Raw genomic sequence first — 10,922 nt, 5'->3', positions numbered from 1 at the left:
CTGTCTATTCTTAATCAAGAGAACTATCTGCCAGCTTAGTCGCTTGAAACTAAAAGTAGTGAAGTGGTCTGTGATGGCAACCACTTTTACTTTCACCCTCTCCCTAGCAGTGAGATTTTTTTTTCTTTTTTATTCTTTCAGTTCTCTCTTTGCAAATTCATAACCATACTTAAGATTATCAGCGAATTTGCTGCTTGTTGATTTTTACCGGGATTCTCTTCATACAAATGTAGATAAAATCACTTGCAAAATGGTGTAGCCTATATATATATATAGATATATATATATATATATATATTATATATATATATATATATTATATATTAACTTATATATTACAGTAAACTGGACGGCTCAAGTGTACCTACTTTCATTTCCGATCGCCAATTCGTGGTACCACTTCAACTAGTGAGTTTTATGAAAACATCAAAGGCAAGAGTACTTTTTCTTAGTCTCCTGTGACTGACAGCTACATTTATTTGTTCCTATATTCTTGTTTACCACGAAAATGTCTGCCACTTTCCACTCTTCGAGTTGGACTCATGTCTTTATGATTGTCTTAAACCATCTGTTACGGATAAGGCCGGAAGTCTCTCTCTCTCTCTCTCTCTCTCTCTCTCTCTCTCTCTCTCTCTCTCTCTCTCTCTCGTCCATATTGAAATTGGTGCTTAATTTTCCTTGATGCTAATTTCCTGTTCTCGCTGTCTGCACCAGAAAGACATTTGGAATTGTTTCAATGACAAAAATTTCAGACATACCCACTATAAAATGTCATTCACCAAAGGAAGACCAGTTGTAGATGAATAATGTTCTTTTAGACATAAAATCACTTTTTCTAATAGTTACGTTTTAACTTTTAAAGTTTACAGTCCTCCCGGACGAAACTCGTTCGAACCGGCTTCAATAAAAAAAAAAGTCTCGAGTTGAAGACTAAGCCACAATTTATGACTAGGTCTTTCCGTTAGTCTGTCTTCCACATGAACAGGGAAACTCTCTCTCTCTCTCTCTCTCTCTCTCTCTCTCTCTCTCTCTCTCTCTCTCTCTCTCTCTCTCTCATATTTCATCTGAAAAATCTATCTTGCCTCTATTAGCCGTAGTAGTGAAATGTGTCTGTCAGCTGGTCAACTATTTGGGTCTCAGCCAGGTTAGAGATAGGCATGGGACTAGCGATATCATCCCAAAAGTTTGTTAGAAGGTGGAAGGTTAACATCAAGGTGGTGCGTGTGTATATATATATATATATATATATATATATATATATATATATATATATACGTTTGTTATGTATTTTCAAATGGCTTAATATTCGTGAATGCCTCTGTTGGTTTACAGAGCTCAGAAGTCCACACCAGACCTCTTGCACTCTTCAACACTATAATTACACTTGTAGGTTGGAAAAACAAACATATCTAAAATTATTCTTTACTAATTAACTACTCACCACGTGAATATGGTCTACAGGTCTACACCAGACCAGTTTATATCCGTCATCACCAGTTTATCACGCGCTGGCATTAGGCAGATTAATATAAACCAGTCACCAACCAAGTGAATACGAGTATAAAAACTTGTATGACAGCCCGGATGAAACAATTTTGGACCCAGAATGATTGTTTTGCCTTTCGAGAGAAAATGATTACTAGATTTTGCAAGAAACAATGTTGGTCTAATGTAATCAACAGTCATAGTGAGGCCCAGAGGCCAACAGCGCGAATAATATAATGATTATAATAATGAAATAAATATACATCTGTTTTGCGGGTTGCCGTACTCTGCCTGGTCAGCGCATCTGGCCTTCTGTTAAGGCAGTGACAGTTTACATCCTGAATTATCTAATGAAAATACGCTTCCGCAAATGGACACTAGCAGAGACCGCAGAGTTACAGTGACAGAGAATTCGCTGTTATATATTTAGATATAATTTTCCAACAATGGTTAAGTTGAATCGTAGCAGGCAAACTTTAGTTTTTATCAATGACCATAATTTTCCTAGTCGTATGAAGTTGCCAGACACAACTTCAACATTATTATACCTCCTGTAGTTCTGATACTTCTTTTATTTTTCACAATACATTTTTGTAATAATTCAGCAAAAATGGACGTTTTAATCTTTACTTTATCGGAGAAATCCTCAGGAATGCTTAGTCAATTTCATCCGTATTTTACCCTTGAAATTATGGCGCGTACCCTATAAGGGTTTTGACAACATCTCTCAGTTTTGTTTGGACATGGTGAGTTTAGAAGCATTATTAAAATTTTCTCCTTGAGTGGCTTGTGAAGTATTATGCGATATACCTCGTGAATATCCAAGGAATTAATATCATGAAGAATATTATCATTTGACGAATATTTATTTCACAACGGAGATAGGTTACCATGAAACATCGGCCAGCAAGAGTAGGGTGAGTGTTATCATGGAAAAGTTTTGTTTACGTTGGCCTTTCGTTATCAAGAATGTTTAGGCAGATTTTTTTTTCTTTCCTTTACGGACGGGAAACATTCATTTTGTCAGCAGAGTGGCTGTGCATGATAATCTCTCGAGATAGACAATTTTCAGTTTAGTCTCTGCAAGTTGTGTCTAAATCAACAAAGTTCGTTGGTTTTACAATGAACTGGAGCACTTGAAGGCAAAAGATATTGACAATGACATTAGGTTGGTACGTGAGTAATTACTTTTATTTGCAAGTTGTCTTTACAAAATACTCGATTCACGTATGGCTTTTTCATATTTCGAGAGTAAAATTGATTTAAATCAAACATCTTTGTCGAAACAAGTTCGATATAGCTAGATAATTACTGTTTTTGTTTAATCCGAAAGGAAGTCGAGGAGCTAATCGGAGTCACAGATTGACGATGTAATAACTCCTGTGTGTGTGTGTGTGTGAGAGAGAGAGAGGGAGAGAAGAGAGAGAGAAGAGAGAGAGAGAAGAGAGAGAGAGAGAGAGAGAGAGAGAGAGAGAGAAATACGTAAAGGAAACAGCTCCAGAGATAAACAAAGTTAAAAGTTACCGTCAGATTCAGTTTTCTTCAACCGCTGTCTCATCATAGCTTTTAGAAGGACGTTTGATTTATTTATTTATTATATTCTGGGTGGTTGTTACCCACCAGTGGTAAATCTAACTCATTTGTGTGCGTTATTGTGCAGGTGATAATTATAATGACAAGAAATTAAGTATAAACAGTTGAAGGACAATGATATTACTAAGGAAAAGGAAGGCAGTTAACCTAGCTGATTACACAGCGCAATAAGACTTCCGGTTCCGATAGGTATTTTGCGTTGTTTCTGTTATAATCAGCTGTTGGTCTAAAGTATAGTTTCACCAAGAATATTGCAGACGTAAAAGTTTTACTAGGCTACAGATAGGGAGCAATTCAGTCGATGTCCCATATGAAAATTAGCTTAATCTAACTTACGGGATACTAAACATTGTCAGATTTGGCCGTGACCGGACATTTCACCAGCATACACTTGCTCCGATGGGACATATCTGCAGCAGACTGAAATACGCTTGTGCAAAATGGACTTCTTCTTTTTTTTTCATGTACGTCTGGGTTAAGGGATTACTAGAGATCAACCCAAAATTAAATCATTATAAATCTACGCATTAATCACTGAGGGGACTAAAGATAAATGATATATTAGATTTCTCCGTTGCTAAATGTGTCCTTCACTTTTGGTTGTTGAGGACTTCATGGTGGCTTGCGTACGTTCATCCCCTTGTTAAGTATTGAATTTATTCGAAATTACTTCCTGGGATTTGTACAGTGACCTACCCTACATTGATAGGATTTTCTGTCTCGTTATATTCTAGTTACTTTCAATAAATATATCTTTCTGCGATATTTTTATTTCTTAATTTTTAAAAAATTTAGTGTCTGTTGACGACTGTGGTGCTTACATCATTTATTTTATTGATTCTTTGGAGGATATATATATTATATATAATATAATAATAATATATATATATATATATATCTATATATATATATATATATATAATATATATATATATATTATAATATATATATTTATAATATTAATATATTTTAATTTAATTTAGTAATAAACTGAATATTGTCAATATTTACCGTATACTTTACGAATAAAACTAAATGTGGGATTGAATAATGAGAGAGAGAGAGAGAGAGAGAGAGAGAGAGGAGAGAGAGATGCGAGAGAGAGAGAGAGATAGGAGAGAGAGAGAGAGTTCATTTAATCTCCAAAGGCAGTCTTAACCCGGTTTTTAATTAGGCAGCGTTAGTTGCATTATAAAGTTGCCTAAATCATTTCGTTCTTTCAACGAAGTCCGGATATACTTTCAGTGGGCCAGTTTGCGCGAATCTGCCGAAAAAAAATTAAAAATCGGATAAAAATCATTTGAGCTTAAAAGAGGTCATAAAAATGTTGTGTAATTGTAATTATCATTTTGAGTTGAATTAAATGTATTTTTGAGAGCCTATGACTTCGGTGTAATGAGGAACTGAGTTACGTAATTGATAACATTGAAATGCATGGCTATTTATATGCATAGGGGACGCTGATTTTAATTCATTTTCCTGCGTTGATAGATTCATTTCCGAAGTCTCTCTCTCTCTCTCTCTCTCTCTCTCTCTCTCTCTCTCTCTCTCTCTCTCTCAGGCGTGCGCACGGTTGATCGTCTATCTGTCCAACACTATGACTAATTTAAATCTCTCTCTCTCTCTCTCTCTCCTCTCGTCTCTCTCTCTCTCTCTCTCTCTCTCTCTCTCATTCTTAATTCCTTATCAGTCTGTTTATCAGTCTCTCCCAGCTGGAATAATTAGGCAGATCAGAATGTGTATCTTTACCTTGCCTTGGGAGTGTACGAAGAATAAGTAATTATTGCGTCATCGGTTGCTGACGAGAACAGTCGATGACGCAACCAGAGGTTTTTAGATGAGTGTTTTAAGTTACGATAATGAACGTGGAACAGTTGCGGTTAGTGATACATCTATCTGGATATTATACTTATTATATATATATATTAATATAATTATATTATATCTATATGTATATATTATATATATATATATATATATATATATATATATATGTATATATATATATATATATATATATATATATATATATATATATATAATATATATATATATATATATATATATATAGATATACTAATTTATATATATATATATATAATATATATATATATATATAGAGAGAGAGAGAGAGAGAGAGAGAGAGACGAGAGAGGAGAGAGAGAGCGAGAGAGAGAGAGAGGAGAGAGAGAGAGAGAGAGAGAGAGAGATGACTGGAATACATAAGCAGTGATTGAACCAGCGTTACTCCAGATTCATGTAGAGGAAATAAACAGATAAATATGTAATTCAACAGCGGCTGGCTTTATATATATAAAACTGTTTTAAAAACTTAAAGCCAAAGGTTTCATTAATCTGTTATTAACAGTGGCTATAAAGCGCAGTTGATCTTTAACAGGAATGAAAAAACTTTACTGTTTGCTCATTGTAAATCAGATAAAGCACTTGCTTTAATTAATGTCAATGGTAGCCTCTTGTCAGAGCTTTACGCTTTCCTCGCCTTAAAGGAGATGGAACAAACACGAGCGGGCGGGCTTTACATCCTGTTCGTAGTAAAGCAAGTAAAGCGGATATGCCCTTTTACAGAGCAGCTAGCGAAAGAAATGGTGTTATTGTAAAGTAAATATCACTGAATGGAAGCTTCTTTTGAAAGACTATGTTCCTACACTCGGTATTATTATTATATTATTATTATTATTATTATTATTATTATTATTATATTTATTATTATTCATATAGGCAAGGAGAAACCAAACTTAAATATAACTCAAGAAACGTTTTTCCTTCCCACCGCCGCCCGGAGAGCAGCGAGCGACCCCCCGACGATGCCAGATAATCAGGAGCCCCCACAGGATGATACGATTCCTGCTACAGACGGAAAAAAGCAAGGTGAAAGTAACGGTCCATTCATTGTAAAACCAAAAAAAGCAAGGTGAAAGTAACGGTCCATTCATTGTAAAGCCAAAAAAGCAAGGTGAAAGTAACGGTCCATTCATTGTAAAGCCAAAAAAGGTGAAAGTATCGGTCCATTCATTGTAAAGCCAAAAAAGGTGAAAGTAAGTCCATTCATTGTCCATTCATTGTAAAGCCAAAAAAGCAAGGTGAAAGTAATGGTCCATTCATTGTAAAGCCAAAAAAGCAAGGTGAAAGTAACGGTCCATTCATTGTAAAGCCAAAAAAGCAAGGTGAAAGTAATGGTCCATTCATTGTAAAGCCAAAAAAAGCAAGGTGAAAGTAATGGTCCATTCATTGTAAAGCCAAAAAAAGCAAGGTGAAAGTAATGGTCCATTCATTGTAAAGCCAAAAAAAGCAAGGTGAAAGTAACGGCCTATTCATTGTAAAGCCAAAAAAAGCAAGGTGAAACTAACGGTCCATTCATTGTAAAGCCAAAAAAGCAAAAAAAAGCAAGTGAAAGTAAATAAGGTCCATTCATTGTAAAGCCAAAAAAAGCAAGGTGAAATGAAAGTAATGGTCATTCCAAAAAAATGTAAAGCCAAAGTGTAAAAAATGGTTATTCTTGTAAACAAAAAAGCAAGGTGAAATAATGTCCTATGTAAAGCCAAAAAAAACTCCATTGAAAGCCAAAAAAGCAAGGTGAAAGAAGTACCGGCCCAAAAAACCTCCTAACCCGTTCATCGTAAAGCTAAAAAAGGCAAGGTGAAAAGTATGCGTTGCCTAATTCATTGTTAAGCCAAAAAAGCAAGGTGAAAAGGTGGAAAAATAATGGTCCAATCATCATAAAGCAAAAAAAGCAAGGTGAAAGTAACGGCCTATTCATTGTAAAGCCAAAAAAAGCAAGGTGAAAGTAATGGTCCATTCATTGTAAAGCCAAAAAAGCAAGGTGAAAGTAATGGCCCCGCTTCATCGTCATTAAATCTAAAAAAAAGCTAAAAAAAGTGGCTAAGGTGTGAAGTAACGAGCCCTATCTTATTCTCCCTTCCTATTCCATTGAAAGCCAAAAAAAGCAAACGGTTAAACTAAGGTCCCAATCCTCCCCATGGCCCAAAAAAATCAAGGTGGAAAGTAAACGGCCACCTTATTCATTGTTGAAAGCCAAAAAAGCAAGGTAAAGTCAAGTATGGTCCATTCATTGTAAAGCCAAAAAAGCAAGGTGAAAGTAATGGCCCGTTCATCATAAAGCCAAAAAAGCAAGGTGAAAGTAATGGTCCGTTCATCGTAGCTAGCAAGGTGAAAAGTAATCGGCCCTCATCATGTAAAGCCAAAAAAGCAAGGTAAAGTAATAAGGTCCATCATCAAAAAAAATCAAATCATTCTTAAAGCAACAAAAAGCAAGGTGAAAATAATGGTCCAATGGGCCATCATTGTAAAGCCAAAAAAAGCAAGGTGAAAGTAATGGTCCATTCATTCCAAAAATTGCTTAGCCCCCCCCCCAAAAAAGGGAAGTGAAAGTAATGGGCCAGTTTCATTCGTAAAGCCAAAAAAAGCAAGGAAAAAATAAGGTGAAAGTAATGGTCCGTCATCGTAGTCTAAAACCCAAGCCAAAAAGCAAGGTGAAAGTAATGGTCCGTTCATCGTAAAGCTAAAAAAAGCAAGGTGAAAGTAACGGCCTATTCATCGTAAAGCCAAAAAAGCAATGTGAAAGTAACAGTCCATTCATCGTAAAGCCAAGAAAAGCAAGGTGAAAGTAACAGTCCATTCATCGTAAAGCCAAGAAAAGCAAGGTGAAAGTAACAGTCCATTCATCGTAAAGCCAAGAAAAGCAAGGTGAAAGTAACAGTCCATTCATCGTAAAGCCAAGAAAAGCAATGTGAAAGTAACAGTCCATTCATTGTAAAGCCAAGAAAAGCAAGGTGAAAGTAACAGTCCTTTCATTGTACACTACCAAAAATGCAAGGTGAAAGAAATGGTCCATCCATCATAAAGCCAAAAAAGCAAGGTGAAACTAATGACCTGTTCATTGTACAGCTATTGCTCTTTCATTTTAATATTTTTCTTCATCTTGCTGATGTAGCTCCAGGACTCTTGCAGAAGAGTGTGCTACTATTAGAAACAGCGCACGTAGTGAGATAAGTGGTGGACTCCTAAGGAGGCAGGATGTAACTCGGAACCCCACAGTATAAAAACCACCCAGTCGAATTGGAGGACTGTGATAGAAAAAATTATTATTATTATTATTATATTCTCCGTCATTGTTATCACAATCATCATCATTATTCCTCTGCCTAATCCGAAAACCACGCGAATGACTATCACGCTGACGCACGGAACGACCCCGCGTAAACAAAAGCTACACGTTAAATGTTCTCCCTTATCACATCGACTTTCCCTTTCAACGGTGTGAGGTTGTTATCGTTGAAGACCGTGAAGCATATTCTCACGTGGACTGAAGTGCTTGCAAGAACTGAAATAAAAGGAAACAACAACATTTGAAGATTTAGTCTTTTATTTCGATGTTGGGTCGTATTACTGTCGTATTTTTTTTTCCACTTCATGTAGGGCTTTCTTCAGTATAGGCTGTTTTTCCCCACTTGCTTATTAATTAAACCGTCTGAGTTTGTGATAAGACCATAACCGTAATAGCAAAGGACCGCCCCCCCCTCTCTCTCTCTCTCTCTCTCTCTCTCTCGTCTCTCCTCTCATTCTCTCTCTCTCTCTCTCTCTAATGTATATGTTTTATACATACATACATACATATATATATACCTATATATATATATATATATATATATATATATATGTGTGTGTGTGTGTGTGTGTGTGTGTGTGTGTGTATACATACACACATCTATATATATATATATATATATATATATATATATATATATATATATATATATATATATATATATATATATATATAGAGAGAGAGAGAGAGAGAGAGAGAGAGAGAGAGAGAGAGAGCTAACGTCAGGAAGGCCGCCCTTTAGTCGGCCCATCTGTGAATAAGTACCAACTCCAGCTGGGTCAAGAAAGGTCACAGAACGAGGAGCAGTTTTCCATCTCAGGACTTGTTGAGATCAGGAGTCTCTCTGCCCTTCAAGAGACGCCCCACCTGTAAGAGGGAAAATGTAAAATGTTGATATTAAAAGAAAAAAAAAACCTGTACAGTATGGAGGTTGAATATTCGAGCGTAAATGATTAAAAAAATAAAGGAAGTAAGGTAGTATTATAATGCTCAAAGCATCCCTTCTTATCATTAATCAGACGCAATATATCTCTTCTCTTATTTTATTCATTTTGAAAATTAAGTGTCTCCTCGTTAGACCTGGTGCGTATGAATGTTACTTGAGTAATAATGATAACACTAATACTAATAATAATAATAATAATAATAATAATAATAATAAATAATAATAAACAACACAATAGAAGATGTAAAACAGAGGCTTAAGGCCAAAGCACATAAGATCCAACGGTACACGAACAGGAATAAGGGATACCAACAGAACAAACTATTCGGAACCAACCAGAAAAGACTATACAGCCAACTAAGAGGGGAAGACAACCACCGAGAAATTCCTGAAGCCGAACCAAGTAAGAGACTCTGGGAAAACATATGGAGCAATCCGGTATCACACAACAAACATGCAACATGGCTCCAGGAAGTCAAGGAAGAAGAAACAGGGAGAATAAAACAAAGATTCACAGACATCACGACAGACACAGTCAGACACCGAACTAAAGAAAAATGAACCAACTGGAAAGCCCCAGGTCCCGATGAAGTCCATGGATACTGGCTCAAAAACTTCAAGGCCCTACACCCACGAATAGCAGAACAACTCCAGCATTGTATCTCAAATCACCAAGCACCCAAATGGATGACCACAGGAAGAACATCCTTAGTACAAAAGACAAGAGTAAAGGAAATATAGCCAGTAACTACAGGCCTATCACCTGCCTACCAATAATGTGGAAGTTACTAACAGGTATCATCAGTGAAAGGCTATATACTACCTAGAGGAGACAAACACCATCCACCCCCACCAACAGAAAGGCTGCAGAAGGAAGTGTAGGGGCACAAAAGACCAGCTCCTGATAGACAAAATGGTAATGAAGAACAGTAGGAGAAGGAAAACCAACCTAAGCATGGCATGGATAGACTATAAGAAAGCCTTCGACATGATACCACACACATGGCTAATAGAATGCCTGAAAATATATGGGGCAGAGGAAACACCATCAGCTTCCTCAAAAATACAATGCGCAACTGGAATACAATACTTACAAGCTCTGGAATAAGACTAGCAGAGGTTAATATCATGAGAGGGATCTTCCAGGGCGACTCACTGTCCCCACTACTCTTCGTAGTAGCCATGATTCCCATGACAAAAGAGTACTACAGAAGATGGATGCCGGGTACCAACTCAAGAAAAGAGGCAACAGAATCAACCATCTGATGTTCATGGACGACATCAAGCTGTATGGTAAGAGCATCAAGGAAATAGATACCCTAATCCAGACTGTAAGGATTGTATCTGGGGACATCAGGATGGAGTTTGGAATAGAAAAATAGCGCCCCTTAGTCAACATACAAAAGGCAAAGTAACGAGAACTGAAGGGATAAAGCTACCAGATGGAGCAACATCAAACACATAGATGAGACAGGATACAAATACCTGGGAATAATGGAAGGAGGGGATATAAAACACCAAGAGATGAAGGACACGATCAGGAAAGAATATATGCAGAGACTCAAGGCGATACTCAAGTCAAAACTCAATGGAGGAAATATGATAAAAGCCATAAACACATGGGCAGTGCCAGTAATCAGATACAGCGCAGGAATAGTGGAATGGACGAAGGCAGAACTCCGCAGCATAGATCAGAAAACCAGGAAACATATGACAATACACAAAGCACTACACCCAAGAGCAAATACGGAC

The sequence above is a fragment of the Macrobrachium nipponense genome, chromosome 36 (genome assembly GCF_015104395.2).
Source record: "Macrobrachium nipponense isolate FS-2020 chromosome 36, ASM1510439v2, whole genome shotgun sequence".
In the NCBI taxonomy this organism is placed as follows: Eukaryota; Metazoa; Arthropoda; class Malacostraca; order Decapoda; family Palaemonidae; genus Macrobrachium; species Macrobrachium nipponense.
The sequence above is the reverse complement of the archived record's forward strand: the minus strand, read 5'-3'. Positions refer to the sequence as shown.